The sequence below is a fragment of the Mustelus asterias genome, unplaced genomic scaffold (genome assembly GCF_964213995.1).
Source record: "Mustelus asterias unplaced genomic scaffold, sMusAst1.hap1.1 HAP1_SCAFFOLD_71, whole genome shotgun sequence".
In the NCBI taxonomy this organism is placed as follows: domain Eukaryota; kingdom Metazoa; phylum Chordata; class Chondrichthyes; order Carcharhiniformes; family Triakidae; genus Mustelus; species Mustelus asterias.
The window spans coordinates 1,032,948-1,045,808 of record NW_027590132.1 but is presented as its reverse complement, the minus strand read 5'-3'; positions in this window follow the sequence as shown (position 1 = coordinate 1,045,808).

The window sequence follows — 12,861 nt, the reverse complement described above, 5'->3', positions numbered from 1 at the left end:
ACACACACACAGCGACACACACTGACACAAACAGCAACACAAACTGGCACACACATCCAGTGAGACACAGTTACACACACACACTGAAACACACTGACACACACGCAGTGACACACACACAGTGACACACACTGACACACACACACAATGAAACACACAGTGACACACACACAGTGACACACACTGACACACACTGCAACACAAACTGACACACACACAGTGACACACACTGACACACACAGCGACACACACTGACACACACGCAGTGATATACACTGACACACACACACACACAGTGATACACACTGACACACACAGTAACACACACTGACACACACAGTGGCACACACTGAAACACACACAGTGATACACACTGACACACACACACAGTGATACACACCGACACACACAGTGACACACACTGACACACACAGTGACACACACTGAAACACACACAGTGATACACACTGACACGCACACACAGTGATACACACTGACGCACACGCACACACACTCACACACACAGTGATACACATTGACACAGAGGCAGTGACACACACTGACACACACAAACACACGCAGTGATACACAGACACACACAGTGATACGCACTCACACACACACACAGTGATACACACTGACACACACACCACCCAGTGATACACATTGAGACACACACACAGTGACACACACTGACACTCATACACAGTGATACACACTGATGCTCACGCATGCACACTCACACACACAGTGATACACACTGACACACACACAGTGACACACACTGACACACACAGTGACACACATACACAGTGACTACACACTGACACCACAGTGAAACTACACAGTGATACACACTGACACACACAGTGATACACACTGACACACACAGTGACACGCACTGACCCACACAAACACAGTGATACACACTGACACACACACACACACACACACACACACAGAGTGATGCACACTGACAACACACATACAGTGACACACACTGACACACACATGGACACTGACCCTCACACACACTGATATACACACACACACAGTAATACACACTGACACACACAGTAACACACACTGACACACACAGTGGCACACACTGAAACACACACAGTGATACACACTGACACACACACAGTGACATACACACAGTGACACACACACCGTGACACACACTGACACAAACAGCAACACAAACTGGCACACACATCCAGTGAGACACAGTTACACACACACACTGAAACACACTGACACACACGCAGTGACACACACACAGTGACACACACTGACACACACACACAGTGAAACACACAGTGACACACACACAGTGACACACACTGACACACACTGCAACACAAACTGACACACACACAGTGACACACACTGACACACACAGCGACACACACTGACACACACGCAGTGATATACACTGACACACACACACACAGTGATACACACTGACACACACAGTAACACACACTGACACACACAGTGGCACACACTGAAACACACACAGTGATACACACTGACACACACACACAGTGATACACACCGACACACACAGTGACACACACTGACACACACAGTGACACACACTGAAACACACACAGTGATACACACTGACACGCACACACAGTGATACACACTGACGCACACGCACACACACTCACACACACAGTGATACACATTGACACAGAGGCAGTGACACACACTGACACACACAAACACACGCAGTGATACACAGACACACACAGTGATACGCACTCACACACACACACAGTGATACACACTGACACACACACCACCCAGTGATACACATTGAGACACACACACAGTGACACACACTGACACTCATACACAGTGATACACACTGATGCTCACGCATGCACACTCACACACACAGTGATACACACTGACACACACACAGTGACACACACTGACACACACAGTGACACACATACACAGTGACTACACACTGACACCACAGTGAAACTACACAGTGATACACACTGACACACACAGTGATACACACTGACACACACAGTGACACGCACTGACCCACACAAACACAGTGATACACACTGACACACACACACACACACACACACACACAGAGTGATGCACACTGACAACACACATACAGTGACACACACTGACACACACATGGACACTGACCCTCACACACACTGATATACACACACACACAGTAATACACACTGACGCACACACACACACAGGCAGTGATACACACTGACACACACACACAGTGAGACACACTGACACACACACACACACAAACACAGGGAAATCGACTGACACACGCACACACAGTGACACACACACCGTGACACACACACACTGACACACACTGACACAAACAGCGACACAAACTGACACACACATACAGTGATACACACTGACACACACAGTGACACACACTGTCCCACACACACACAGTGATACACACTGAACCACACACACACACACACACACACACAGTGATGCACACTGACAACACACACACAGTGACACACACTGACACACACATGGACACTGACCCTCACACACACTGACACACACACACACACAAACAGTGATACACACTGACGCACACACACACACACAGGGAAATCGACTGACACACTCACACACAGTGACACACACACAGTGACACACAGTGACACACACATCGTGGCACACACACACTGACACACACTGACACACACAGCGAAACAAATTGACACACACATACAGTGATACACACTGACACATACACACACAGTGACACATGCTGACACACACACACACACACACACACAGTGATACAGACTGACACACTCACACACAGTGATACACACTGGCACAGACACACACACAGTGACACACACAGTGATACACACTGACACATATACACACAGTGATACACACAGTCTCACACACAGTGATACACACTGACACACAGGCAGTGACAAACACATAAACACACGCAGTGATACACAGACACACACAGTGATACGCACTCACACACACACACAGTAATGCACACTGACATACACACACACAGTGATACACATTGAGACACACACACACCCAGTGATGCACATTGAGACACACGCACAGTGACACACACTGACACGCACACACAGTGATACACACTGACACACACACAGTGACACACACTGAAACACACAGTGACACACATACACAGTGACTACACAGTGACACACACAGTGACAACCACACAGTGATACACATTGACACACACAGTGACACACACTGACACACAGTGACACACACTGACCCACACACACACAGTGATACACACTGACCCACACACACACACACACACAGTGATGCACACTGACAACACACACACAGTGACACACACTGACACACACATGGACACTGACCCTCACACACACTGATACACACACACACATACACACACACAGTGAAACACACTGACGCACACACACACACACAGGCAGTGATACACACAGACACACACACACAGTGAGACACACTGACACACACACACACACACACACAGGGAAATCGACTGACACACGCACACAGTGATACACACTGACACACACACAGTGATACACACTGACACACACACACAGTGATACACACTGACACACAGACACACACACACACAGTGATGGAAACTGACGCACACACACAGTGATACACACTGACCCACACACACACACACAGTGATGCACACTGACAACACACTCGCACACAGTGACATACACTGACACACACATGGACACTGACCCTCACACACACTGACACACACACACAGTGATACACACTGACACACACACACACACACACACAGAGATGCAGACTGACACACACACGGTGAGACTCACTGACACACACACACAGTGAATAACACTGACACACACACACAGTGACATACACACAGTGTCACACACTGACACACACACAGTGACATACACACAGGGACACACACACAGCGACACACACTGACACAAACAGCAACACAAACTGACACACACATCCAGTGAGACACACTTACACACACAGTGAAACACACTGACACACACACAGTGAAACACACTGACACACACACGCAGTGACACACACACAGTGACACACACTGACACACACACAGAGTGAAACACACAGTGACACACACACAGTGACACAAACTGACACACACTGCAACACAAACTGACACACACACAGTGACACACACTGACACACACAGCGACGCATACTGACACACACGCAGTGATATACACTGACACACACACACAGTGATACACACTGACACACACAGTAACACACACTGACACACACAGTGACACACACTGAAACACACACAGTGATACACACTGACACACACACACAGTGATACACACCGACACACACAGTGACACACACTGACCCACACAGTGACACACACTGAAACACACACAGTGATACACACTGACGCACACGCACACACACTCACACACACAGTGATACACACTGACACACACACACACAGTGAGACACACACACACACACAGGGAAATCGACTGACACACGCACACACAGTGACACACACACAGTGACACACACTGACACACACACCGTGACACACATACACTGACACACACTGACACACACAGCGATACAAACTGACACACACATACAGTGATACACACTGACACATACACACACAGTGACACACGTGGACACACACACACAGTGACACACACAATGATACACACTGACACACTCACACACAGTGATACACACTGGCACAGACACACACACAGTGAGACACACAGTGATACACACTGACACATACACACACAGTGATACACACTGACGCACACACAGTGATACACATTGACACAGAGGCAGTGACACACACTGACACACACAAACAGACGCAGTGATACACAGACACACACAGTGATACGCACTCACACACACACACAGTGATACACACTGACACACACACACACAGTGATACACATTGAGACACACACACAGTGACACACACTGACACTCACACACAGTGATACACACTGACGCTCACGCATACACACTCACACACACAGTGATACACACTGACACACACAGTGACACACATACACAGTGACTACACACTGACACACACAGTGACAACCACACAGTGATACACAGTGACACACACAGTGATACACACCGACACACACAGTGACACACACTGACACACACAGTGACACACACTGAAACACACACAGTGATACACACTGACACGCACACACAGTGATACACACTGACGCACACGCACACACACTCACACACACAGTGATACACATTGACACAGAGGCAGTGACACACACTGACACACACAAACACACGCAGTGATACACAGACACACACAGTGATACGCACTCACACACACACACAGTGATACACACTGACACACACACCACCCAGTGATACACATTGAGACACACACACAGTGACACACACTGACACTCATACACAGTGATACACACTGATGCTCACGCATACACACTCACACACACAGTGATACACACTGACACACACACAGTGACACACACTGACACACACAGTGACACACATACACAGTGACTACACACTGACACACACAGTGAAACCACACAGTGATACACACTGACACACACAGTGATAAACACTGACACACACAGTGACACGCACTGACCCACACAAACACAGTGATACACACTGACACACACACACACACACACAGAGTGATGCACACTGACAACACACATACAGTGACACACACTGACACACACATGGACACTGACCCTCACACACACTGATATACACACACACACAGTAATACACACTGACGCACACACACACACAGGCAGTGATACACACTGACACACACACACAGTGAGACACACTGACACACACACACAAACACAGGGAAATCGACTGACACACGCACACACAGTGACACACACACCGTGACACACACACACTGACACACACTGACACAAACAGCGACACAAACTGACACACACATACAGTGATACACACTGACACACACACAGTGACACACACTGACCCACACACACACAGTGATACACACTGAACCACACACACACACACACACAGTGATGCACACTGACACACACAGTGACACACACTGACACACACAGTGACACACACTGAAACACACACAGTGATACACACTGACACGCACACACAGTGATACACACTGACGCACACGCACACACACTCACACACACAGTGATACACATTGACACAGAGGCAGTGACACACACTGACACACACAAACACACGCAGTGATACACAGACACATACAGTGATACGCACTCTCACACACACACAGTGATACACACTGACACACACACCACCCAGTGATACACATTGAGACACACACACAGTGACACACACTGACACTCATACACAGTGATACACACTGATGCTCACGCATACACACTCACACACACAGTGATACACACTGACACACACACAGTGACACACACTGACACACACAGTGACACACATACACAGTGACTACACACTGACACACACAGTGAAACCACACAGTGATACACACTGACACACACAGTGATACACACTGACACACACAGTGACACGCACTGACCCACACAAACACAGTGATACACACTGACACACACACACACACACACAGAGTGATGCACACTGACAACACACATACAGTGACACACACTGACACACACATGGACACTGACCCTCACACACACTGATATACACACACACACAGTAATACACACTGACGCACACACACACACAGGCAGTGATACACACTGACACACACACACAGTGAGACACACTGACACACACACACAAACACAGGGAAATCGACTGACACACGCACACACAGTGACACACACACCGTGACACACACACACTGACACACACTGACACAAACAGCGACACAAACTGACACACACATACAGTGATACACACTGACACACACAGTGACACACACTGACCCACACACACACAGTGATACACACTGAACCACACACACACACACACACAGTGATGCACACTGACAACACACACACAGTGACACACACTGACACACACATGGACACTGACCCTCACACACACTGACACACACACACAAACAGTGATACACACTGACGCACACACACACACACAGGGAAATCGACTGACACACTCACACACAGTGACACACACACAGTGACACACAGTGACACACACATCGTGGCACACACACACTGACACACACTGATACACACAGCGAAACAAATTGACACAGACATACAGTGATACACACTGACACATACACACACAGTGACACACGCTGACACACACACACACACACACACACACACAGTGATACACACTGACACACTCACACACAGTGATACACACTGGCACAGGCACACACACAGTGACACACACAGTGATACACACTGACACATATACACACAGTGATACACACAGACTCACACACAGTGATACACACTGACACACAGGCAGTGACAAACACACAAACACACGCAGTGATACACAGACACACACAGTGATACGCACTGACATACACACACACAGTGATACACATTGAGACACACACACACCCAGTGACACACACTGACACACAAATGAACACTGACCCTCACACACACTGATACACACACACACATACACACACACAGTGAAACACACTGACGCACACACACAGTGATACACACTGACACACACACACAGTGATACACACTGACACACAGACACACACACACACACAGTGATGGAAACTGACCCACACACACACAGTGATACACACTGACCCACACACACACATACACACAGTGATGCACACTGACAACACACTCGCACACAGTGACACACACTGACACACACATGGACACTGACCCTCACACACACTGACACACACACACAGTGATACACACTGACACACACACACACACACACAGAGATACAGACTGACACACACACGGTGAGACTCACTGACACACACACACAGTGAATAACACTGACACACACACACAGTGATATACACACAGTGTCACACACTGACACACACACAGTGACATACACACAGGGACACACACACAGCGACACACACTGACACAAACAGCAACACAAACTGACACACACATCCAGTGAGACACACTTACACACACAGTGAAACACACTGACACACACACAGTGAAACACACTGACACACACACGCAGTGACACACACACAGTGACACACACTGACACACACACAGAGTGAAACACACAGTGACACACACACAGTGACACAAAATGACACACACTGCAACACAAACTGACACACACACAGTGACACACACTGACACACACAGCGACGCATACTGACACACACGCAGTGATATACACTGACACACACACACACACAGTGATACACACTGACACACACAGTAACACACACTGACACACACAGTGACACACACTGAAACACACACAGTGATACACACTGACACACACACACAGTGATACACACCGACACACACAGTGACACACACTGACACACACAGTGACACACACTGAAACACACACAGTGATACACACTGACACGCACACACAGTGATACACACTGACGCACACGCACACACACTCACACACACAGTGATACACACTGACACACACACACAGTGAGACACACACACACACACAGGGAAATCGACTGACACACGCACACACAGTGACACACACACAGTGACACACACTGACACACACACCGTGACACACATACACTGACACACACTGACACACACAGCGATACAAACTGACACACACATACAGTGATACACACTGACACATACACACACAGTGACACACGCTGACACACACACACAGTGACACACACAATGATACACACTGACACACTCACACACAGTGATACACACTGGCACAGACACACACACAGTGAGACACACAGTGATACACACTGACACATACACACAGAGTGATACACACTGACGCACACACAGTGATACACATTGACACAGAGGCAGTGACACACACTGACACACACAAACACACGCAGTGATACACAGACACACACAGTGATACGCACTGACACACACACACACAGTGATACACATTGAGACACACACACAGTGACACACACTGACACTCACACACAGTGATACACACTGACGCTCACGCATACACACTCACACAAACAGTGATACACACTGACACACACAGTGACACACATACACAGTGACTACACACTGACACACACAGTGACAACCACACAGTGATACACAGTGACACACACAGTGATACACACTGACACACACAGTGACACACACTGACCCACACAAACACAGTGATACACACTGACCCACAGACACACACACACACACACACACAATGATGCACACTGACAACACACATACAGTGACACACACTGACACACACATGGACACTGACCCTCACACACACTGATATACACACACACACACAGTGATACAAACTGACGCACACACACACACAGGCAGTGATACACACTGACACACACACACAGTGAGACACACTGACACACACACACACACAGGGAAATCGACTGACACACGCACACACAGTGACACAACACCGTGACACACACACACTGACACACACTGACACATACAGCGACACAAACTGACACACACATACAGTGATACACACTGACACACACAGTGACACACACTGACCCACACAAACACAGTGATACACACTGACCCACACACACACACACACACACACACACACACAGTGATGCACACTGACAACACACATACAGTGACACACACTGACACACACATGGACACTGACCCTCACACACACTGATACACACACACACACAAACAGTGATACACACTGACGCACACGCACACATACAGGCAGTGATACACACCGACACACACACACAGTGAGACACACTGACAAACACACACAGGGAAATCGACTGACACACTCACGCACAGTGACACACACACAGTGACACACAGTGACACACACACCGCGACACACACACACTGACACACACAGCGACACAAATTGACACACACATCCCGTGATTCACACTGACACATACATACACAGTGACACACGCTGACACACACGCACAAACACACACAGTGATACACACTGGCACAGACGCACACACAGTGACACACACACCGTGACACACACACACTGACACACACTGACACACACAGCGACACAAACTGACACACACATACAGTGATACAAACTGACACACACACAGTGAGACACACTGACACACACCCAGTGAAACACACTGACACAAACACACAGAGACACACACACAGTGACACACCCTGACACACACACAGACACACAGTGACACACACACAGTGACACACATACACAGTGACTACACACTGACGCACACAGTGACAACCATACAGTGATACACAGTGATACACACCGACACACACAGTGACACACACTGACACACACAGTGACACACACTGAAACACACACAGTGATACACACTGACACGCACACACAGTGATACACACTGACGCACACGCACACACACTCACACACACAGTGATACACATTGACACAGAGGCAGTGACACACACTGACACACACAAACACACGCAGTGATACACAGACACACACAGTGATACGCACTCTCACACACACACAGTGATACACACTGACACACACACCACCCAGTGATACACATTGAGACACACACACAGTGACACACACTGACACTCATACACAGTGATACACACTGATGCTCACGCATGCACACTCACACACACAGTGATACACACTGACACACACACAGTGACACACACTGACACACACAGTGACACACATACACAGTGACTACACACTGACACACACAGTGAAACCACACAGTGATACACACTGACACACACAGTGATCCACACTGACACACACAGTGACACGCACTGACCCACACAAACACAGTGATACACACTGACACACACAGTGACACGCACTGACCCACACAAACACAGTGATACACACTGACACACACACACACACACACACACACACAGAGTGATGCACACTGACAACACACATACAGTGACACACACTGACACACACATGGACACTGACCCTCACACACACTGATACACACACACACACAGTAATACACACTGACGCACACACACACACAGGCAGTGATACACACTGACACACACACACAGTGAGACACACTGACACACACACACAAACACAGGGAAATCGACTGACACACGCACACACAGTGACACACACACCGTGACACACACACACTGACACAAACAGCGACACAAACTGACACACACATACAGTGATACACACTGACACACACAGTGACACACACTGACCCACACACACACAGTGATACACACTGAACCACACACACACACACACACACACACACACAGTGATGCACACTGACAACACACACACAGTGACACACACTGACACTCACATGGACACTGACCCTCACACTCACTGACACACACACACAAACAGTGATACACACTGACGCACACACACACACACAGGGAAATCGACTGACACACTCACACACAGTGACACACACACAGTGACACACACACAGTGACACACAGTGACACACACATCGTGGCACACACACACTGACACACACAGCGAAACAAATTGACACACACATACAGTGATACACACTGACACATACACACACAGTGACACACGCTGACACACACACACACACACACACACACAGTGATACACACTGACACACTCACACACAGTGATACACACTGGCACAGACACACACACAGTGACACACACAGTGATACACACTGACACATATACACACAGTGATACACACAGACTCACACACAGTGATACACACTGACACACAGGCAGTGACAAACACACAAACACACGCAGTGATACACAGACACACACAGTGATACGCACTGACATACACACACACAGTGATACACATTGAGACACACACACACCCAGTGACGCACATTGAGACACACGCACAGTGACACACACTGACACGCACACACAGTGATACACACTGACACACACACAGTGACACACACTGAAACACACAGTGACACACATACACAGTGACTACACAGTGACACACACAGTGACAACCACACAGTGATACACATTGACACACACAGTGACACACACTGACACACAGTGACACACACTGACCCACACACACACAGTGATACACACTGACCCACACACACACACACACAGTGATGCACACTGACAACTCACACACAGTGACACACACTGACACACACATGGACACTGACCCTCACACACACTGATACACACACACACATACACACACACAGTGAAACACACTGACGCACACACACACACACAGGCAGTGATACACACAGACACACACACACAGTGAGACACACTGACACACACACACACACACACACAGGGAAATCGACTGACACACGCACACAGTGATACACACTGACACAAACACAGTGATACACACTGACACACACACACAGTGACACACACTGACACACACAGCGATAGAAACTGACACACACATACAGTGATACACACTGACACATACACACACAGTGACACACGCTGACACACACACACAGTGAGACACACAGTGATACACACTGACACATACACACACAGTGATACACATTGACGCACACACAGTGATACACATTGACACAGAGGCAGTGACACACACTGACACACAGAAACACACGCAGTGATACACAGACACACACAGTGATACGCACTCACACACACACAGTGATACACACTGAC